The sequence below is a fragment of the Mesocricetus auratus genome, unplaced genomic scaffold, assembly GCF_017639785.1.
Source record: "Mesocricetus auratus isolate SY011 unplaced genomic scaffold, BCM_Maur_2.0 Super-Scaffold_2245, whole genome shotgun sequence".
Classification (NCBI taxonomy): domain Eukaryota; kingdom Metazoa; phylum Chordata; class Mammalia; order Rodentia; family Cricetidae; genus Mesocricetus; species Mesocricetus auratus.
In genome coordinates, this window is record NW_024429180.1 from 14,015,278 (window position 1) to 14,040,439 (window position 25,162).

The window sequence follows — 25,162 nt, forward strand, 5'->3', positions numbered from 1 at the left end:
TCGGTTGGGAGACTTTTGATGACTGCTTCTATTTCCATAGCGGTCATATGTCTATTTAAATTACATACATGTTCTTGACTTAATTTTGGCAAGTGATAGTTATCCAGAAAATTGTCCATTTCCTTTAAATTTTTGAATTTTGTGGAGTACAGGTTTTCAAATTATGACCTGATGATTCTCTGAATTTTCTCAGAGTCCATTGTTATGTCTGCCTTTCAACTTCTGATTTTGTTATTTACATGTTCACACATTGCCATTTGGTATGGTTGGACAAAGTTTTGTCTATCTTGTTGATTTTCTCAAAGAACCAACTCTTTGTTGCATTGATTCTTTTTATTGTTTTCCTAGTTACGACTTTATTGACTTCAAGCCTCATTTTGATTATTTCCTGGAGTCTACTCCTCCTGGGTGGGTTTATTTCCTTGTGTTCTAGAGCTTTCAGCTGTGCTGTTAATTTTCTAATGTAACTATTCTCCAGTTTCTTCATGTGGGCACTTAGTGCTCTGAAATTTCCTGTTAGCACTACTTTCATACCCATTGGTTTGGGTATGTTTTGTCTTCATTCTCATTGACTTCTAAGAAGTCTTTTATTTTTTTTTTATTTTTTTCTTTGACCTAGGAATGGTGCAATTTTGCATTATTCAATTTCCATGAATTTGTAGGTTTTCTGCAATTTGTCTTATTGTTGAATTATAATTTTTATGCATGGTGGACTGATAAGATTCATGGAGTTATTCCAATTTTTTTGTATGAGCTGAGGTTTGATATCTTGCCAAGTATCTGTTCAATTTTAAGAAGTTTCAATGTGGGGGTGAGAAGAAGGTATATTCTTTTTTATGTGGATGGAATGTTCTGTAGATGTCTGTTAATCCCAATTGGGTCATAACTTCTATTAGCCCGTTTGCTTCTTTCTCAAGTTTCTGTTTGGTATTCTTGTCTAGTAGTGAGAGTGGGGTGTTGATGTCTCCCACTATAAGTGTGTGGGGCTTTCTATGTCATTTGAGTTTTAGTAATGTTTCTTTTATGAACATGCATGCCTTTGTATTTGGGGCATAGATGTTCAGAATTGAAACTTCATCTTGGAGGATTTCCCCTGTGATGAGTATGTAATGACCTCTGTCATCTCTTTTGATTGATTTTATTTTAATGTCTAATTTGTTAGATATTAGGATTGCTATCCTCGCTTATTTCTTGTGTCCATTGGATTGGAAAATCTTTTCCCAACCTTTAACTCTGAGCTAATGTTGTCTTTGAGGCTGAGGTGTGTTTCTTGTATGCAGCAGAAGGATGCGTTCTGCCTTTGATTCCATTCTTTTAGACTGTGTCTTTTTATGGGTGAGTTAAGACCATTACTATTGAGGTATATTAATGTCCATTGATTGGTCACTCTTCTTTTATATGGAATGGTTGTTGTAGAGAGAAGCCTTTTCCTTGACAGCAGCTTTGGTTTATCCCCCGCCAGTCACCTGGATTCTGCTGCATTGTAGTCCCCAAATAACACACAAGACACTGTATTAATTATGAAGCTGTTGACCTTGCTTGTTTCTTACTGTCTAGCTCTGACTTAAGTATTTATCCCATAATTGCTAATCTAAGTATTTCTCTTACCGGAGAAGTTTCTGGGTCTTATCCCTATGGTGGTTACATCTTGACTCCCTGTGTTTCTCCTACCCAGAGGCCTCCTCGAATCCTAGTCCCACCTATCTTGCTTCCCTATTGGCCAACAGTGCTTTATTGACATATATACAGGACTTCCTCCATCATCTTCTCTTTTCTGTCTAAACAAAAAGAAAGGTCTTAACTTTAACATAGTCTAATTATATATAACAGAACAGTTATCAAACAAGAACACAGTTACAACATTTTGTCTATCAACATTCAGCAAGATTTAAAGAAAATATCATCCATCCCATCCTTGTGAGTCCAAAGTTCTATATGTAGCTTATCTTTCATCATAACTAAGGAAAACTATAATTATAACTCTCTTTCTTCAACTCCATCCAAGACCACAGAAGGATAATATATAAACACTAGGATTGACCGAGACATCTAACTGCCTAGACAGTCATCTGAAGTTTCACTGTAATGTTGGGGCATCCATCCTCAGCCCATAGGCCACAGTGTATCCAGAAGGTTTCTCAGCAAAGCAGGAAATTTCAAACTGTCCATCTGCACTGGCAGTCTGTCAATCATTTTTCTGTGTCCTGCAGAAAGTCTCGTAGACTCTTCCATGTATCAGGAACCCTGAAGGACTGTTTGAGTTCTGCAGTCACTTTCCTGTGGGTCCTGCATGTCCAGCAACAGTCAAGCTGTCTAGGCAAGAGCAGTTTCTTGCCCAAATGGCTAATCTTATCATGTTGAAAGCAAATTCCCTAACGAGTTTCTTTGAAGCCCATCTTCCTCTCAGACATAATTGGTGATGCCAGGAGCAGATTAACCCTAAACCATTTTAAATGCCATATTCTGAAGGTCATTGAAAGGTTTGAATACTGTCTATCTATCTGTCTCAAATATATCTCAATATATCTAGAAAACCTAACTTACCTAACTATAAATTCTGACTATTATAAGTAACTGTCTATAGTCTGTATTTAATTATGCATTATGTTTGAAAAGAACAGTATAAACACAATGCTTAATCAAGAGGAAAAATATACATATTACATAATTGACCTTGAATTTGTATTAATAAATGAAAAACCATACACATACCAAATATTAATTTCCATACCATAGGTTGTTGGTAGAATTATGTATGGAATTTCACCCCTTTTTCCTTTTGGCTGTTGGTAAGTTGGGGTTATCTAATGCCTATCGAGAAGTCAGGTGTAATTCTGATAGGTTTATCTTTATATGGTACTTGGCTGTTTGCCTTAGCTGCTGTTAATATTCTTTCTTTATTCTGCATATTTGGGGTCCTGATTATTATGTGGGTGGGGGCTTTTTGTTGTCCACTGCTATATTTGGTGTTCTGCAGGCTTCTTATATCTTTATTGGCATGTCTTTCTTTAGGTTGGGAAAGTTTTCTTCTATGATTTTGTTGAATATGTTTTCTGCCCCTTTGAGTTTGTTTCTTTACCTTCTTCTATACATATTATTCTTAGGTTTGATCTTTTCATGGTGTCCCATATTTTCTGGATGTTTTTCTTAGGGATTTGTTAGACTTAAGATTTTCTTTGGTTGATGAATAAATTTCAACTAGTGTATCTTCAACACCTGAGATTCTCTCTTCTATTTTTGTATTCTGTTGGTTATGTTCATATCTATAGTACCTGACCATTTTTCCAGCTTTTCTATTTCCAAATTTCCTTCAGATAGTGTTTTTTAATATTTCTTTATTTCAGTTTTGAACCCCTGCACTGTTTGAATTGTTTCTTGCAATTTTGCTTTGCCTTTTCATCCATTTTTGCATTTTTTGAATTTTCTGGTTTGTTTATTTCTTTAGTTTCCTGCATTTTTTTGGTTTGCTTTATCTCCCATTTCTTGCAATTTTGCTTTGTTTTTTTATTCCATTTCTTGCATTTTCTTGGTTTGCTTTTTCATCCATGTCTTGCATTTTTTGGCTTGTTTTTTCTTCCACTTCTTTGAGGGATTTTCCTATATCCTCTTTAGGGTCTCTGTAATATTCAGGAATTTGTTTTTAATGCCATTTTCTTCTGCTTCATTTGCATTGGAATGTTTGAGTCTTGCTGGTGTGGATTCTCTAGAATCTGGTGGTGTCATATTTGCTTTTCTGTTGCTGAGTGTATTTCTCTATTTTCTCTTTCCCATATTTTCTTCTTGTGGGAGGAGAAAGTGCCCCTTACTGGTCTGGTGGTTAGGGGATCAGAGTTCCCTTTCAGTGGGTGCAAGGAAGTCCAATACTATGGTACTTCTCCTCTTCCTGGCCCAATCCTGTTTCCATGGGTGGAGAAGATGACCAGCAATATGGGGTACTTAATCTTCCACTGGTGGCCTGCAGGCACTGGTACCCTGGTCCCCTTGCCTGCTGGTGGAAGAGAAGATCGGGAATCTGGATTGCTTGTCTCCTGCCAGGAAGGGAGGCTGTGTGGTAGTCCCTAGGCAGTCCCCGGGCACCGGAAGGCAGCCTAGGGTCCAGGACCTGGTTTGCCTTGTCCACTGGTGCCTTTGTTGGAAGAGAAGACCAGGAATCTGGGTTTCCTGTCTCCCACCATGATGGTAGGCTCTATGGCATTCCCCAGGTAGTCCCCAGGCACTGGAAGGTAGGCCTGGATACATGTCCTAGTTTACATCCAGAATATATTTTTGTTAAAAAAATATTTAGGAAGCAGTTTACTATACTTAACTCAGCATAACAACTAAGATAGCCTCAAAATTTAAAGAAATCAGTAAATCAAAATTATTTGCTTCTTCTCATAAAGTCTCAGAAATGAAAATAAATAAAAGAAGTTAAAGGTGAGGTGTGATTCCTTCAAGACTGATGATTGATGAGAACCAGAGCCATATAGAAGTTTGGAATTTCAATTATTCACATGATTTATGTCAGTGATTTCTAATACAGTTTCCAATACAGTTATAGTTAACTATAATTATTGCACTGTTCAAAACGAACTTTAGAGATCAGCATAAGATACAACATTATGTAGTATTAATGATCACTATATATTTGCATTCATAGTTAAATAGAAAATCTAGATATGAAAGTCTTAACAAGTTTTAGAGTTTGAATGCATCAGGGGTTACATCTACATTAGGATTATTGAATTGATAGCACTTGGTATGATCACTGTCTCCATTGTCCTTTTTAAATATCATGGTAACAGCTTTTATTCCTGTACTCAAAAACATTAATTAGTTCAGAACGTGGAAACTTTGAAATTTCAAAACTTTAGGATACAATACTAGGATATAGGTAAAAGAACAGGTCTATTCCCTTAATCACAAAATGAATTGGTAGAGTCAAATTTATTCTACCTCCTACTTCCAGGTCTTGAAGTAATTTCCATATGTATGGTTTTTGTTTTAAATAAATATAATGTCAAAATATTCAAACAATTTCTGAATATACATAGACATATGAACAAATATGTGTGTGCATGTATGTTTGTGTGTAGTTTTCCAAAACTTTTAAAACGAGAGGTATGAACATCCCAGAATATTTGCATTGAATGGACCTCATATATTTTACCTAAAAGTAGTATTATAAAAATTATTTATACATTTGGAATGCTATTTTCATAAATATTTCAGCTTATGTAACTTACATCAAAAGTTCATGCCATTAATTTATCTATCATTTCTCAATTTTAGTGTTGCATAAAAATGATTCCATTATTTGCTTTTTATTTACAGGATAGAACTGAAACTCCTTGTTTTTTTATCTTTTTAAGTTTTTTAAAGTTAAACTAGAAACAAGCTTGCTTCACAGGTCAATCCCAGCTCCATCTTCCTTCCCTCCTCTCCTTCCATCCCACCAGTCTCCCAGACTCCCACCCAATCCACACTCCATTCTCCAGTGAATGTGAGGCCTCATTGGAGCATCTTCAGAGTCTGTCATTTCGTTCATGCAAGGTACTAGTTACTCCCATAAGTGTTCAGGCTGAGAGAATATCCCTCATTGTGGGACGGGCACCCAAAATCCATTTGTGTGCCAGGGATAAATACTGATCTGCTACCCAAAGGTCCATAGATTGCCTAGGCCTCCTCACTGACACCCACATTCAGGGGGTGTGGATCAGTCCCATGTTAGCCTCTCAGCCATCAGTCTAGAGTTCAAGTGCTACCCCTTGTCAGATCAGCTGTTTTTGTGGGTTTCACCAGCACAGTCTTGACCACTTTGCTCATCACTCCTCCCTATCTGTTACTGTGTTCCAGAAGTTCAATTCAGTGTTTAGATGTGGGTATCTGTTTCTGCTTCCATCAGTTGCTAGATGAAGTTTTGGCAGTGAGATCATAGGCTGAAACTCCCCTGATCCATGTCTAAAATCCAAATTGAGTGAGTGCATGCCATGTTTGTCTTTTTGTGACTGGGTCACACCACTCAGGATGGTTGCTTCTAGTACCATCCATTTATCTGTAAATTTCAACATTCAATTGGTTTTTTTCCCACTGAATAGTTTTCCATTGTGTAAATGTACCACATTTTCTCTATCCATTATTTGGTTGAGGGTCATCTAGTTTGCTTCCATGTTCTGGCTATTACAAATATTGCTGCTATGAACATAGTGAAATAGACACCCTTGTTATATGAATATGCATCTTTTGGGTATGTGCCTAAGAGTGGGATTGCTGAGTCTTGTGGTAGACTGATTCTTATTTTCCTGAGGAATCTCCATACTGATTTACATACTGGCTGTATGAGTTAGTACTCCCACACGCAGTGTAGGAGTGTCCATTTCTCAACATCCTCTCCGGCATAAACTGTTATTTGTATCTTTGATTTTAGCCATTCTGACAGGAGTAAGATGTTATCTCAGAGTTGGTTTGATTTGGTTTCCCCGAAGGCTAGGGATGTTGAACACTTTCTTAAGTGTCTCTCATCCATTTTAGATTCCTCTATTGAGAATTCTCTATTTAGTTCTGTAGACCATTTTTTCATTGGATTCTTTGGTATTTTGGAGACTTGCTTCTTGAGTTCTTTATTAAATTTTGGAGATCAGCCCTCTGAAAGATGTGGGGTTAGTGAATATCTTTTCCCATTCTGTGGGCTGCCTTTTTGTCTTATATACTATGTCCTTTACCTTACAGAAACTTCTCAGTTTCAGGAGGTCCCATTTATTAACTGTTGATCTCAGTGTCTGTGCTACTGGTGTTATGTTCAAGAAGTGGTCTCCTGTACCAATTTGTTCAAGGATACCCCACAATTTCTCTTCTAAGAGGTTCAGTGAAACTCTTTGAATGAAATATTTTATTTTGTTTACTTTTGCTGTTGTTGTTGTACACACAGTTATCAAGACTGACATCACTGATGGCTGTGGCTCTGGTATGTATTTCATCCAATGTGGCTACATCATCGCAACTGACAAAAATTCCTTAATTTTGGGTTTTCCAGGGAAGACATTATAATGATAGCTGTGCTTATAGAGGTTAGGTATTAGAGCGAAAATCAGTCACTTTAACTCTTAAGGCTGGAAATTTTTCCCTTGAATAATAAATAAAAAATCATAATAATTTTAAAATATGTTCTGAGGTTTTTTTCTCCATAATATATACCATTCTAATTTTCATCATAATATTTTAATTTTTTTCAAAATCAGTGTTTAATATAATCAAAATTTTATTCCTGGGTGATTCACAGGTACCATTTTCAAATATTTCATCCTTGTTTAGTTTTTTTTTGTTCATTTCTCTATGTGTGTGTGTGTGTGTGTGTGTGTGTGTGTGTGTGTATGCATGAATACTGTCTGTACCAAAATGAGAGACATCATCATATCCTCTGGTTCTTCTCAAGTTATAGGCAATTAATAGCTTCCTCATGGGGATGCCAGAACCATAGTCCAATTCTGTTTAAGAATAGCTACAGCAGATAAGCTACAGTCCCCTTTTGGAATTCTAGTAACTATTTACAAGTCATGTTCAAAATAAATACATTTGATTTATGAACACATTCAAGTAGAGGTGAGAATGTAATTCATTAATTGAACATCATAAGAAACTAAATAATCTCTTTGAGTCAATGTATTAACTCATCCATAACCATTTATATAGTCTAAGGATTAGTCATCTCATTTGTATATGTGCTAATTCTGAAAGAAACAAACATGTAACCTATTTGAAGATGAATATTTTCCAAAATCCAATCTTACTTCCACTATTTTCCTTGCATTACCACTTTGTGTGCAAAACACAATGTCCAAGTTAGATTTAACTATCAACCTGACCCAGCCTAGTGTTACATGATTTGGAAGTCTAAATTGAAAGACTGCTTGTATCAGATCAGGTTATGAGTGTATACACATGAGGTTGTCTTGACTGATAATTGATATACTACAGTATAGAAAACTGTAGGCTATACTATTCTGTGATCAGGTTTTCCTGGGATATATCATAAAGCTCCCTAGACATGAGCCTGTTGGCTACTGAGCAAGTAGAATTCCTCCATGGTTTCTGATCAAGTTCCTGTTTGAATTCTTTCCTTGACTTCCCTTAGTGATGGACTATAAAGTGCAAATGGATATAAAACCTCTTGTCCTCTAAATTTCTTTTAACCCTGACATTTGTCACAGAAAAAAATTTAAGTAGAACACACAGTAAATATATAATGGTACTAAAATAGCCATTTTATGCCTTCACAAGTGAAGGAGTTGGAAAGATTTTGAATAAACCTGGAAATAATTGTAACATGAATTATAAAACACTTGGAGTGAAAAAGAAAAAAATTGAAAAAGTTCAAAAAGTAATTATATAAGCAAGCAAATATATATACATACAAATAGACAAGTGCTAAATTATGCATATATAAATATAAGCTGCAAAACACATTTAGTGTTTAATGTATGTATGTTTGAAGGTAGGAAATGGAAAAGGAGAAACGATGTAACTGTATTATTATCTTGAACAAGTATAAGTGTGTATCTGTATATGCACATTTATATATTAGCAAGAAAACCTGCAAAATAATGAATTATATGTAATCATTAAAAGATATTATATTCTTCTCAAAATAAAGTAAGTAAAATATCAATGCTATGTAAAATAATTTTAATTTAATATTGCTCTAAAGCATATACTTTAAAATACATGGAAATCACAATGGTTAAAAACAATAAAATCAGGGAGGGGAAGGGTGAGGGACCTGGAACTGACTTGTGAAGCAACCTTGTTTCTTATCTAAATTTAAATTGAAAAAAACCATATTTGATCACTCACTAAGGTAAAATAAAAAACAATAAAATCAACGCATAAGTAATTCTCTTATTTTATTCATATTCAGCAAATAGTTTTACTTTATGCATGGTTACATTCTTGACTTTGCTTTGTGTATTATTGAGGAAGCAGAGCAACACTTTGTTTGGCACACCTAATTGTTTATTCAACTAACTTACCTCTCAACACTTATAGTCTAACCTTGTGCTGACATCAGTTTGTCAGTTGTTTCTCTTTTTTCCTTACGAGAAAAATTTCTAAATAAAAATAAAAATATTAATAGACTATTTATACAGCAACATTTACAAAATCTCATATTACCCTGTAAGTCTATGCTATAGGAAAATTTGTGCTATAGTGAAAACACAAATTGGAGGTTAAACCAGTAATTATGGATGGTGTACACATGCTACAATATCATATACTTGCTAATTCCTTTCCACACACACATATGAATCCATTCATAATGTACTAATACCTCTCTACTAGATGCCATAAAAGCTCTCTTTCATCAGCTTAATTACAATCCTTTCAAGGATAATAAATATGTATCCATTCAATAGAATCTGAATATTATTTCAGGTGTAACATTAATTGATGCAACACAAAATTTGAATAAATATGTGGAAATTTCCAATCTTGTTGTACATGACATCATTGTGACAAAACTAGAATTTTTAATTCTTTACAAATACTAGTAATTAACACTTTTTAAAGACTGCTTACACTTACTGCTAAATGTTTATGGAAAAAGTAAGTGTAAATCAAGTTTCTATGTGTTTTGCGTTTCATTATTCAGAGACAGGGTTTTATGTGACCAAGGTTGTCTCTTAATACCTTGTGTAGCCAAGGATGACATTAAACTTCTGATTTTCCTGAAGACAATCTCAGTAGATGGGGTTACAGACATATACTATTAGGTCAAATTTATTATGTGCTAAGAATGAAACCTAGAAACTCATATGTGCTAAACATACGATTTATAAGAGATAGGAGGAGGAATTAGGAAAATTAATGTAAGATGATATCATTAAAAGTAAAGCAAAGGTCTTCTATGATGCAATGGCCCCTCAACAGCAACTGGAGAAACAATTAGTGAAAAAAGAGACCATGAATTTGAAGTAGAATGGGGAGGGATACATGAGATGCCTTGGAGTGTGAAACATTGTAACTAAGTTGTAATATCGAAAATACTTACAAGAAAATAATGGAGATTAGTTGAAAATGTATCTTTCTTCTGTCATATTTTTCAAAGTTGAAAGTGATAGCACAGGCTTAGACCAAAGGTTCTGACTGATACTTAGTTTTAGAAAATAAATGTTTGTATGTACATACATATATCCACACTTGTGTATATATTTATAATGAAATGTCTGATTAGAATCACATAAAAATCTACAGAAGCCATATTTCAGTTTTGAATTAGTTAGGGTATTCAGTGCATGGTGAACTAAATAAAACAGGCAATTGACAAATAATAGACATATAATTAGAGAGCTGATTATATAAATTACAAACAATCTACTGGATTCAAAATATCAAGTAGAAATTAAACAGGGAGGAGTCTTCAAAATATTCCTGCTGTAGTTTCCAATAGAGAGAGTTCTTGGCAGAGGAGAATGTCCCCTCCATTGAGGCTCCCAAGTTAAAATAAAAGAAACAACACAAAACTAACAAAACACCTTCTACCACCACCACCAACAACAACAACAGTGAAGAAACAAATAACAACAAAATTAGTAATTATAAGCTGACCTCCTATCAGAAGTACAAAGCTTAGAATTTATGATATTATATCATAAAGCCACTTCATAACTATTATGGTGAAAAACCAGGGGGGGTTAGTATAATTTTATACTGGATTCATGTTGTGCACTTTTGCAGAAATGCAAAAAAAAAAAAACGGTTCCTTTCCTACAAAATGTAATCTCTTCAATGTTATGGAGAGGTTAAATTTGTTTTCAATGTACTAAGATGGAAATTGCACAGAAGTTCAACCACATGAATGTGTTGCTTGGGATAGGTTGATATGGATGTCTTGTTAAACTTGTACATGACAGCTCTTTGTTTTCAAATATTGGCAGCATATAAAACATTGGTTTAAAGTGTTCATTAGGAATTTCATATCCATTATGTGAGAGTTTGTGAAAACAAAGGGTGAGGATTGAACTGTCAGTACAGCCATCACTTTCAGAATACAAAACACTGAAGGCAAGAACCATATATGCTGACATGATTTCCAAACTTCCTGAAGTACACTGTTGTCAGGGAATGTCCTCATCCAAAGGTATCAGTATCTTCCACTCCAAATGAACAGAAATTATTGGAATAGTTTACTCTTAAATGCAATAGTTATAGCTCATGCTTTAATGGCCAGATACACATTCAGTGTGCCATAGTTGCTGCTCGTAAGGACATTCTGGTACTTTGGCTTTTTGAATAGCACTAGGGCATATTTTTTTCACAGATAGAGTTGAAAACCAAGATTATGCTTTAGAAAAGATAGTGCTCAAATTGATTCTGTTGAATTCTATCCAAATGTCCCTTCACTCGTAATACGGAATAATTTACTGAAAGAAGTAAGTCCCGTTTATGAACTGTATGTTTGTGTTGAATCATAAATAAGCATGTTCCATAAATAGGTAAATGTGGGAATATCTAAGTCTTTCCTGGCAGAAAACTTAAGTTAGAATGTAAATTGGCATAATTAATACTGCACTAAATTGTACAATTATCTAATGGAATTAAGACAAGTATTACCTGAGGTTAAATACCCAAAAACTTGAAGATTAGGGGGAAATCCTTTTGAAAAAGAGCCTAATATGAATACAGTTAAATTATGATAGCAGTAAATACATATTAGTTAATTAAGTGTTCCAATTTGCAGCAAAGAAATAAAATGGTTCAATCTGAGTGAATTGTTATATACACACAATATATGAATTTCAGAATTATCTAAGTCATTCTTGATATTTGCACAATCTTTGAATAAATATATTAATTTAATATCGTAAGCATGTTTTCAAAAATATTTACAACCGGTTGAAGTCACACTGCATAATTAGGGGAGAATTTGAAATTACTTAATTTGTTCTCTCAACAAATATCCACCATTCACCTTTGAGTTACCAAGTATTTGGCAAGGCACAGGGATGTTTCAGGATGTAAATGAGATTGATAGACTGATATGTATGATCCCTTGTCACCTGCTTTGCTAGATTTTCAGAAGTTAGTAGCTCTATAGAATACATAATACATGCATACATATATATATATATATATATATATCTTGTGTTTAGTTCATCTGAGCTGGTGATAAGTGGTATGGTAACAGTAATCAAGACTGAAACTTATCTTGAGGTCATTATGACCAAGCATAACTAAATTTTGATGTGCAAATCGAGACACAATGAAAAAGTTGACTCTAATCACAATCTGTGTAGCAGAAATTATGTCATAGATAAAAATGAGGTCAGCACAGAAAATTAGGTTTTCAATTTGATGGTCTTTAGTTGGAAATAAACACACATGTTTGGAGTAGCTAGTATGTTGTCCATAAAAAGTATCTGCATGGGGGTTGTAAAACTAAAACTCATACATTTTAATGTTTCAAACTTATGAGACATTCAATGACAGAACATGGAACAACAGAAAGTAAAAGAGACATCAAAGATATAAAATTCATCTACATAGAAATGATGATCACAAATGAAAAATACTGCTTGGTACAATTCTTGCTTAGATTTTTGGCCAGTCTATTGAGCCGCTGACAGTTCTAGAGCATGAACTGGCTTTTTGGATCCCATTCCCTATTGAGCGATACTGTCTCAGCCTACATTCAGGAGGGAGGGCCTCAGTCCTGCCCCACATAATGTGATGAAATTTGATGGTCCCCTATGGGAGGTCTCACCATCTCTAAGGAGTGGATGCCAGGTGGGATGGAGGAATGGTGAAGGGAGGGGGAAGATAGGAGGGAACTGGAATTGGTATGCAAAATAATTCTGTTTTAATTTAAATAAAAATTAATAATAAAAGAAGTGTTAAGAAAATAATTAATGGACACAGCTGTAGAGAGCTCGTCCGTTGGTACTACTTCATCAAGGAGCCAAGTTCTGTATTCACTGAATCTGTGTTATAGGTGGAGCCAGCACTAAGTGAGGCATTTTTCTTTCTTTTCAAGGAGTTATTTTACTAAAAAACTGCATGCAATATCAATCAGATATATGTAATATCTTAGAAAGACTGGGCAATAGGACAAGGTATTCTGTAGTAATTGAAACCTAACACATAAGTAAAGCAGCATAAGGCCTGTAATAGGCTGTGCACTTGAATATTGGAGAGTGGGTTCTGTTATTGTTCTTTCTTTGCTTGGTGTTGTATTTCACTTACAATAACTCAGTATTTTTATATGAATCCACGGTGTCTTACTGTCTTCTCTAAAATATCAATATAGAATTAGTGGAATTTATTTCTCCTAAAAAACGTGGGTTTCTGTCATCAGAATGCTAGCTTAGCATTTATAGCAACTAGCAATTATAAAGATATATTCATTTTAACTGGGAAGAATTATCATTGTGATACATGCAGTGGGAATCCTGGTGTGGAATAGATATCAGCTATGACTGTCAAGTAATATAAAATAGGAGTACAATTAACTATTACAAGAGAGCTTTTAGGGAAACTTTCCAAATAGAAACCAGTGCCTTGAATAACTTAATTAACTTCCTGTAGGATCAAATCCATCACTCTTAAGTACCTGTCACATATAAGTATTGCCTGTAGTGTGGTTCAATAAATGTTTTGTATTAATGTCAAAATTATTTATGCTTCTGTATTACAATATCTAGGGAAATAAAATACTTTCTATATTAAAAGATAACTTTTGTAATTGAATAAGCTACTGCTGTGTTATTAAAAGAAAACTAATATTGAGAGTATGTAATGTGGGAAAATATTGGATGGTTTATTAGGGATTAGAAATTTAAAATTATTTCTGGGACTTTGTTGTAATCTTCATATATCAATTTAGGGTGAAAATATGTGTCACATTTCATAAATGTCTACATCATCATTTTATGGCTGCTGGAAGCAGAGCATGGAGTATCATGGAGTAGTTGTTTCAAGACAATTAGGTATTACTTTCATTCATAGAAATCCAGATTACTATCATATTCACAAATTGTATGAACATACCCCAAGCCATTTGTCTCTGAAAATAATGTTCTCAAACACATAGTTTGAATGGAGATAAAAAGAGAAGATAGCTTCTTTGAATTGTGTGTGCTCAGGCCTGATCTTACCGCTGATTTCTCCCATTATTGACAGTGAACAGTTGCAGGTGTTTTGAACAAAGTAAAATTCGAGTTCGAGAGTTCAAAAGTAAGTTATTGTATCACTGGGTCTCATAAGTTAGAAGTTTGTTGCTTATGTAGTACTTAATAAAATGTAATTTGATGCATGGTGAAAACAAGTGAGTATTGTTCTATAAAGAAACAAGTTGTCTCCTTCTGGGTCTAGATTTCTGCAATCAGGTTGACATTTTCTAGTTCCTTCTGTTTGAGAATTTCATGCTGTCATTTTTTTATCTTTCAGAAAATTTTGGTTTCATTTGTATTTATAAAACCAATCGACATTATGTGACATGTAATTGACACAATATTTTCAGATGAGAAAATGTGTAATTCAGAAAGTCAAGTAGGATTTCATCACTCCCTTGTGTTATTCTTTTGTTACTCTAATCTTTTTGATTTTTGTTTGTCTTTAATATTTTTATATGTTAAATCCAGACTGCAGTTTTCTCCCTACCAACTCCTTCTCCATTTTCCTTCAAAAGATGCTAGAACTCCCAAGAATACCAACCAAAATGGCTTATCAAGTTGCACTAGTAGTAGGTACCTCTCCTCATACTAAGTCTGGGCAAGGCAACGCAGTAGTAGGAAAACCATCCTTAACCAAAAAAAAAAAAATCAGAAACATATCTCGGTCCCTCAGTTAGGAATTCAACAAAACACCGAGATACACAACTATAAAATATATGGAGAGGGATGGAATCAGACCCACGAATGCTCTTTAATTATCAGATCAGTCTCAGTAAGCCGTCACTGAATTCAGGTTTGTTGATTTTCTTTGTTGTCCTGTGGTAGTACTGACTGTCTGGTTCCTATAATCCTTCCTCTCACTCTTCCACAGGATTAACTGTGTTCTGGGTAATGTTTTGTTGTATGTCTTTGCATCTGTTTCCATCAGGTGTTGTATGGAACCACTCTGATGGTGTAATATGCAAATATAACAAAATATTGCCAGGAATAATTTCATTTTCTTTTCTTTATTTTTTGTCAGACATGTTTGGCTTTTATCCTAGGTAGGTAGGCAACCCAGCCTCTGGTTCTGTGTCCTCTTGACAGTTTCAGGTATCGGCTCCTGCTCAAGGCAAAATTGAAGCTGGAGCAGTCAGTGGTTGGTCACTCTCACAATTTTTGTGCCTCCAATATCCCAGAACATCTCACTGGCAGGAAAAAACTGAAAATTAAAGATTGAGTTTGTGCCTCAATACCCCAATCATCAAATCCCTCCACTCAAAAAACTAGAAATCAACAAACCAAATTATCCAATTAAAAACTGGGAGTACGGAACGAAACAAAATTCTCAGCAGAAAGCTCTCAAGTGCCTAAAGACAGTTAAAGAATTGCATAAAATCCTTAGTCATCAGGGAAAAGAAAATCAAAATGATTCTGAGACTCTATCTTACAGAATGGCTAAAGTTAAAACACAAATGAAAGTTAGTGTTGGAGAAGATATGGAAAAAGGGAACACTTCTATTGCTGGTGGGATTTCAAACTTGTACAGTCACTTTGTAAATCAGTGTGATGGTTTCTCAGAAAACTGTGCAATTGATCAACCTCAAGATTCAGCTATACCTCTACTTGGTATATATCAAAAGGGAGCTTAATAAGAGCACAAGTAGACTTACTCAACTATGTCCATAGCAACTGTATTCATAATAAAGAGAAACTTAAAACAAAATAGATGTGCGTCTACAGAAGAGTGGATGTCACTTTTTAAAACAGCTAAGTAATGCTACATTCTGTAAATGTAGCACATTTCCTTTATCTGGTAGTATGTAATCATGTAAGCAGATATTAGCTATTAAGTAGAGGACAATAATTCCAGAGATAAAGAAAGGCAAAGTCAGAAGGAGGGCTCAAGTAGGGATACAGAATTTGCAGGTAGACTGGGAAGGAGGTATGGATGGGAACAGGAGGGATTATGTGGGCAAGGAAAGGAGGGAGTGGTCTGGAGATGACTCAAATTGGGGGAAATTTTGGGGACAATGTGAAAGCCTAGTGATGTGGAAATTCCAAAGAATATATGAGGGTGATCCCAACAAAGACACCAAGTAATGGGGATATGTTGTCTGAACAGGAGCCAGAGGCTGAATAACGCAATCACATAGGATAGAGTCAAACTAAGCTACACCAAAATAAATAAATAAGCACATAAATAAAAAAATACTCAATGAAATTAAATGATTCCTAATGATACTCTGTTATCCTAGCCCAATCAACATCAGAGAGGCTTCATCCAGCAACTGATGGAAGCAGATGCAGAGACACAACCAACATGTATAGCGAGAACCTACCTGAGACCCACAGTTAAATACTAGGGGGAGCCGGGAAAACCCCACAGAAAAGGAGAATAGAGGATTTACCGAGCCAGAGGATTCAAGGACACCATGAGAACAGGCACTACATAACCAACTAAGCAGGACTCATAGAGGCTTATAGACACTTAAGTGCCAAACATAAACCTTGTCAGAAATGTCCTTGCCATAAATTTTATGGCTGTGTAGCTTGATGTTCTTGTGTAACTCTTGACAGTGGGACTGGGTTATCTCAGATTCTTTTGTGTGCTCTTGGGACCTTTTTCCTCCTGTTGAGTTCCCTCATCTGGCCTTGATATGAGGGTTTATGCCTAGTCTTATTGTAACTTGTTGTTCCATGTTTGGTTGATATCCATAAGAGTCCTGCTCTTTTCTGAAGAGAAATGAAGGAGTACTGTTTCTGAGGAAGAGATGAGGGGGAGAAAGAAAACGGGGGGATGGGGAGGCAGAGGAATAGGTGGTTTGATGTAAAGGGAAGAATAGCCAAAAGGAAAACAAAGAAACTTCATTTGGACACATCCAATTTCTCCATCCAGCCAGATCCTGCATATCTTTCTCCAATGTCTAGCTAGGTGGGTCTACCTTTTCTCCCTTCTCATGTACTCCGTAGCCCCATAAATAGCTTCATTTCTATACCCAATGTAGTGGTCAAAACCGTACCCCTCCTGCCTATCTTTACCACATCTTTGAGACTTCCTAAGGTCTCTTTCCTTTCTGGCCCTTCATATGTAACCACATCCCAACTACATCCAACCATTCCAAGCATATAAAACACAGTACTAGAAAATGAAGCCCATATTTCTATATCTCATTGGAAAAACACAAAATGTGAAAGATGAAGCCAGTATCCACCCCGAAAAAGTTCAGTATAAATATTTGCCAAAGAGAACTACTGAAATGAACACAAAATTTAAAAGAACAAACAAATGCTACCAAAGATTTCAAAGAGCACACAGAGAAAAATTCAAAGAACTTAAGGAGCTTTAATGCCTGGTGACACTCAATAAATCACAAATATAACAGAGATTTACTATGCTGTGTTCACACCCATGAGAGGTCTGCGCTTTGCGAATGGAGATGGATCCGAAGGCACTTATATAGGAGGCAGGGGAAATGAGAGGAGAAGAAGGAGGGGAAACTGTGTTCAATATGTAAAATAAATGAAAAAAATTAATTTTTATAAAAAATAGAAATGATTGAGACAATCCAGTATTTAAAAGCATAATTCAATAAAGAGAAACATTGAGGGTGATTAAAGCAGATACGGAAATTGAATTGAAAACTGAATAACCCAAGGAGAAAACTCAAAGGAAATCCTCATAAATAGGATGAATTAAGCAGAAGACATGAGAACAGTACATAAAAATGAAACAGAGGATCCAAACAAAATAAGAAAGAATACAAAATTTTTAACAAACATGGGAATGGATCATAATGTTAAATACAGAATGTCATAGAAGACTAAATATTCAAATTACATTAAAATGAATAATAATTGAAGGCCAAAAGTATAGACAAGATATTCAGAGCCACCAGAAGAAAATGTCCTTAAACCATGAAAGTCATACTTATATAAATATAGGAAGTACCAAGGAGGCAATATCAGAAAATTCAATCATATATATATATATCATAGATAAATAACTAAATTATACAGAACCCAGGAAGAGTGTTGGAATTTACAAGAGTAAGAATATAAGACACATAGCAAGGAAAACTCATCGCAATAATGATTGATGTCTCATTGGAAATTTGGAAACCTAGAAAAGCCTGGTACAATGTATTTCAATTTCTAATCAAGGCTACTAAACTCAGCCAAACTACATACCATATATGAAGAGAATGAAAAAATCATTCCTTAATATAAAGTACCTAAAATAATTATATCCGACTATCCAAGCCTAAAGACAACACCAGATGCAATATTGCAAGCTAAAAAAAGCAATCAATGTAACCAAGAAACTGAAGAAAGAAATACAGTACCTTAATAAGCAATGCACAAAGTAGCAGTGAGAAGATAAACATCCCCCTCAAAAATCAACAATAAAATGAGTACAATTAACATATAACTTGAAGCAATAACTGTAAATATTAATAGCCTCAATTCTACTATCAAAAGATGTAGACTAGCTGGGTGGATCAAGAAACTTGTTCCAGCTATCTTGTTACATACAAGAAATACATCTCACCATTAAAGGAAATTACTTCTTTAGAGTAAATTAATGAAAAATTTTATCTAATCAAGAAGAACAAAAAAAAAACAAGCAGTTTTTTATCCTAATGCCTGACATAATAGACTTTAGATTTCATCTTACCCAGATGACAAAGTGGATACTATGCTGTTTTTTATCATTAATAATTTTGTGGAAAAAGTAATATAGGAATATCAAACTGAAACAATAATATGTGACAATCAGCAAATAAAACAAGTCATATATTTTCATCAATAAATCCGGAAAAGTTAATTTGAAAGAACATCCATGCTATTCTACACTACAACAAATACATAGGTAGTATATATGAAGACAAAATAGTTTAGAAAACCTTTAGGGATGTACACTCTTATTCCTCAGTGAATACTTCTTTTGCAGGTTATGAAGCAAAAAAAATTGAAACTGAAGCATAAGAAGTACCACACATTCCCATAGGGAGCCTGAATTCTTAAATATTCTCATTGGTTCACTTCATTGTACAAATATTATTCCCTTTTGTTTATGAATGGAATGCTATACAAGTTATGTATCCAATAATGTGTTTACAGATTCTTTTCAGGTATTGCTGTATGTGCATAGAAGAATATCTGAAGAATTCAAATATTGTCAATTTGGATATTTTTGGCAAATTTTGCCTATCATTAATTTCAGATCATTGAATTTTTTATATTGCTTTTAACTTTGTGACATATTTTTGGTGTGTTGTGTTTCAGAAGCTTATAAGTATTTCTCTAAGATTTTCAAAAGTAAATTTTCAAAAGGCATGATGAACTCTACTTATCACTTATACATAGTAGATGACACAGTTTCTTAATCAAAAGTCCTAATCTAGAAATAATTTATAAGCTTTAGACTCAAAAAATTTCAGCATTCCAATTCCTGTCAGTTTTTGTCTTGTCATACCAGGCATTTAATTATATATCATCATAATATTGATGATTAATTAAACAAAATATTTGTCATCATTTATGTATGCAGAGAGATTTTTCACAACATGAATTCTGATAAGCACTTAGGACAAAATGGACATAATATTTAGAAACATAAAGAAATTCTTTTATTAAAGTTATTTTGTGACTTGAAAGACAATAGGTCTATTAGTTAATCGCAATGAAAATATTCATAATTGTTTCATGTGTTGAAAACACAAAACTAGCACCAATAGAGGATAATAATGTAGGAATCCATAAGGAAATTGTCTTAAATCTTTTAAGAAGTTAACAGGAATTATATACATATATAATACATATATATACACATATATATTACATACACTATGTTCTGTGTGGCAATAAAATATGCCCTTGCCAATAAACAATAATCTTCACTTTGCTATAAAAGGTACAAAAAATTTAGTCTCACTAAAGACTCACTCAAATATTGTACTTTGGGTTGTTCTAATCCTCTGGCTGCCGTGAATTTTGAGCCTGAAAGTTTGAGCTCTTCTATTCCATTTCCTTTGTGAAATTATGTAAACCTTTACTTCTTTACCATGGTTTTGACCTTACATCCCTCAACTATATTAAAGTACTTTATCCCTTTTACTATCAGAAGCCCATTTCTGATTTCTGGCAAGTTAAGATTTGTTCTTTTATTAATTAAAATGTTCCTTATACAATAATAATGTGCATCTATGATGTATGTGGTGAGGTGAGGTTTGCTCTTCTTTTTGCAGAAGTGATGATTGCAAACACATGAAATCAATTTCTATTTAATAGTGCATTAAAATATGATTACCATGCCTCTATTCTAGATAACCTTTAGACAAACTTCCTCTTAAGTCTAGTCCCAAGAAGCTTATTTTCTAAAACAATTTATTTCAGGAAGTTTATGGTTGCAAGTTATATATGTCATTATTAGACAGACAATAATATGTATATTCAAGTCTTCATAACTGCTTCTCAGTTTTGCAAACCAGAACCAGTCTCTCATTTTTGAAATATTATCTAAGGGTCTGTTTGGGCTTCATGTTTTTTCTAGCAGATTGCAACTTTAATAAGAACCAATCTGAAATCACAGATACAGCTATTTTCTCCACTAACAGGCATCTTGATGTTATCAATCACATCCTGAAGAAACATTTTCAATCTGGGTAATCATGGCACATGCCTTTATTGTTATTGTTATACTATTATTATTATTTTGTTTATTTTACATCCCTCCCTTCTCAACTCCCATTCTCTTCCTCGGCTTCCCTTATGTGCTGCCCCCCTCAATCCACTTGCCCTCTATTTCTGTTCAAAAAGCAGAAGGCCTCCCTTTGGCACCAACAAAGCAATGTATATCAAGCTGTGGTATGCTACACACCTAAAATTTTATTAAGGGTGACAAGGCAATCCTGTATGAGGAATAGGTTCTCAATAGCCAGAGAAAGTATTAGGGACATCCCTTGATCCCATTGTTAGGAGTCCTACAAATAGGCCAAGCTACATATCTTCCACATACATGATATAGAGGGGCAGAATTGGTTCAATGCAGGCTTCCTGGTTGTTGGTTCAGACGTTGTGAGTTCCTAAGTGCCAGGCTGATTGCTTCTGTGGCTATGTAGGCCTTTAATACTAGTACTTGGGAGGCAGAAGAAGGCAGATCTCCAGAGTTCAAGGCCAGCCTGGTCTGCAAAGTAAGTTCCAGCACAGCCATGAATACTCAGAGAACCCATGTTTCAAAAAACTGAAAAAAAATAAAGCAGTCAAACAATAACACAGAATAGAAAGCAAAGGAGGGGGCTGAAGAGATGGCTCAGAGGTTAAGAGCACTGACTGCTCTTCCAGAGGGCCTGAGTTCAATTCCCAGCAACCACATGAAAAAAAATAAGAAAGCAAAGGAAACATTTAGAGTTTATATCAGGTAGTTAACTTCATTCTCTTTTCTCTAGTTCGTTCTCTGTTCAGTTTCACCTTGATGGTTCTTATTTTGACATTTAAACCTAGATTCAACACTGAATTTCAGAGCCTTCAATTAATGCCCTAAAAACCTCAGTCTTCCCAATGAAATGATAGGTTCAAGGGATGATGAGATTCTAAACCAGTACAGTGCTGTATATCATTGTACTTGAGAGTTACCTAAGATGTCAATTGATATAATAACAGTATTCTTACTGGAAATTCTATCTGACTTTGTTAAATTGCAGTTGCTTATTAATTTAAAGAGCTTTGTGCCTTGAGATCAATGTGTTTAAGTGTGATGCCTTTGAAAGTATAGAATTTAATATGTAAATTAAGAATTCTTATTAAGTTCATTATTCCTCACCTGATGGGGAAGTCTTCTATACACGTTTATCTTATTGGCTGACAGATAAAGCACTGTTGACTGATATGGAGGCAAGATGACTAGGAGATGAGTAAAATTCTGGGAATATTGTAAAGAGAAGTCACCATGTGATCCAGGCAGGAAGTGACAAAGCAGACAGAATCAGAATATAAGCAGGGACGAACAGAAAATCCCTCTCTTCGTAATTCTCTATGGAGACTCTAAGCAGACACAATGTAGACTCCAATGGAGTAAGAGTCCCAGACCTTATCTCCAATAAGATAAGACCACATGGGAATACTCTGATTATTAGAAAATGGGTGAATAATTAAGACTGAGATAGCCAACAAGAAGCTGTAGATATTGGCCAACAGCATTGTAACTAATATAGTCTCTCTGTGTTATTTGGGGGCTCTGAAGTGGCAAACAGAAACAGGCGGGAATCCAGCAACACTTCCCTCTTGCAAATTGAAAGGATGCGAAGTGTTTAATATTTTAAAGCAAAAATTTTCCTAAATGAAATAAATATTGTCAAGTAAAACTAATTGTGTGTTGTTGATGGTTTCATCAAAAAATCTGTGTCATGTTTTTTGTGTGAATTTTATTTTTATTTTTATCTTACAGATTTCTGCAGTGATGCAGTATTATGAAAATATCTCTTACATTATGAGAGACTGGAACTTTTGCTAGACCTCATAACCAGAGTTATTAATACAGTTTAAGTTCACCTTCTAGGGGCTGGAGAGTTAAGAGCACTGGCTGCTCTTCCAGAGGTCCTGAGTTCAATTCCTAGCAACAACATGGTGGTTCACAACCATCTGTAATGAGATGTGGTGCCCTCTTCTGGATTGTAAGCAGAACAATGTATACTTATTAATAAATAAATACAATCTTTAAAAAATTCACCTTCTAAATTATATCACACAGGTTTTAATTTTCCATTTATGGATATTGGTTATTAATGTTTGTAGTACTGTTTGTTATTAACTGGGTGTGTGTCAGTTGGAGGTGGTCACTTACTCTGTTGTAAGACTTTATTAAAGATTTCTGTTAATTAGTCCATTTCTATAATTGAGCTTGAAGTCAGGGATGGTGATGCCTCTCGACATCATTGCCTTGTTCAACATGGTTGTTTTGGCTATCCTGGGCAAGTGTCCTGAAAGCAGCTTGGTATTGGCACAAAAATAAACAGGTAGACCAATGGAATCAAATTAAAAACCCTAATATTAACCCACACATTTATGAACACTTGGTTTTTGACAAAGAAGCTAAAATTATACAATGGAAAAAAGAATGCATCTTCAACAAATGATGTTGGCATAGCTGCATGCTGGCATGCAGAAGACTGCAGATAGATCCATGTCTATCACCATGCACAAAACTTAAGTCCAAATGGATTAAAGACCTCAACATAAATCCAGTCACATGAACCTCTTAGAAGTGAAAGTGGGGGGGTGTACCCTTGAATGAATTGGCACCAATGACCACTTCCTTAATGTAACACCAGTAGCACAAACACTGAGATCAACAATTAATAAATGGGACCTCCTGGAACTGAGAAGCTTCTGCAAGGCAAAGAACACAGTCAAGACAAAAATACAGCCCACAGGATGGGAAAAGGTATTCATTAATCCCACATCTGACAGTGGGCTAATCTCCAAAATTTACAAAGCACTCTAGAAGCAATTCTCCAAAACACCAAATGATCCAATGAAAAAATGGTCTACAGAATTAAAGAGAGAATTATCAATAGATGACATTAAAATGGCGGAGAGACTGAACATCCCTAGCAATCAGGGAAATTCAAATCAAAACAACTCTGAGAGGAGGACATGGGGAAGCAGGAAGTTTGAGTTGGAGGAATAAGAGAGGAGAGCAGGATGAGAAATACCATAATAGAGGGAGTCATTCTAGATCTGGCACTAGTGAGATTTCCAGAGATCTACTAGGATGACATCAACTGGCCAACTAAGCAGTAGTGGAGAGACTTCCTTAAATAACCCACCCTGATAAGGATTTTGATGACTATCTTATATACCATCCTAGAACCTCCATCTAGCCACAGAAAGAAGCAGAGGCAGACACCCACAGTTAAACACTGAAGTGAGCTTCTGGAACCCAGTGACAGATATGGAGGAGTGATGAGCAAAGAGGTCAAGATTGGGCTGGTGAAACCCAGAGAAACACCAGACCTGAGCAAGGGGGAGATCTTGGACCCCAAACTAATGGCTGAGAGGCCAGCATGGGACTGATCTAGACTCCCTGAATGTGGGTGACAGTGAGGAGGCCTAAGCAATATATGCGGCTTTGGGTAGTATATCAGTATATATCCCTGGAATACAAATGGACATTGGATGTCCATCCCATAATGAGGGATTCTCTTTCAATCTGGACACTTGGGGGAGGGCGTAAGCCCTTCCTGGATAGAAATGACAGACCCTAAAGATTCCCCCATGAAGGGTCATACCCTCCCTGGGAAACGGAGTGGGTATTGTGTGGGGGGCTGAGGGACCTTGTGGGGGGAGTGGGAGGGGAGGGGAGGGAGAGGGAGCTGGGACTGATATGTGAAGCAATCTAGTTTCTAATTTAAACATATGATAAAAAATTAAAATATTCTCCCATTTCTTACCGGTCTTGTCAGCTCTGTAATATTCAGTCGGTACAGATTAAGACACTATGTGAAGTACAGATGAAAAAAGTCACATGACAAACACACAGACACAGGTAGACATAAACACACTGTCATATAACATACACTCAAAGACAGAGATAGACACAATCCATAGACAGTGACAAACAAATTTCTAAGATAAATTGATAAGACAGCCTTCTTCAGGGAGGTAGAGTTTCACATTCATGCAACAGACAGACAGGATAGGAGATGCAGAGAACATGAAGTAGAAAAGTAAAATTTGGACACCCTATTGCTTATTCAACTCCAAGAGAAAGTGCTTTTATTTCTTTATTTAACCCAGCACTAACATGTCATTGGTATCTTGGAATTAATCATTTATATGGGTAATCAGTGTAGGTTTTATCTGTCTAGATTTGTTTGGTTTATATTTATGTTTGCTTTTCTTTTTAGAAAGAGAGAAAAAGCATAAAGTAGAATTGCCAGGGAAATGAGCATAATCTGGGAAGAGATGGAGTAGAGGAAATATGATGAAAATATACTGTATGATGTTTTTAAAATAAAAAAACAATAAAAAGTGTA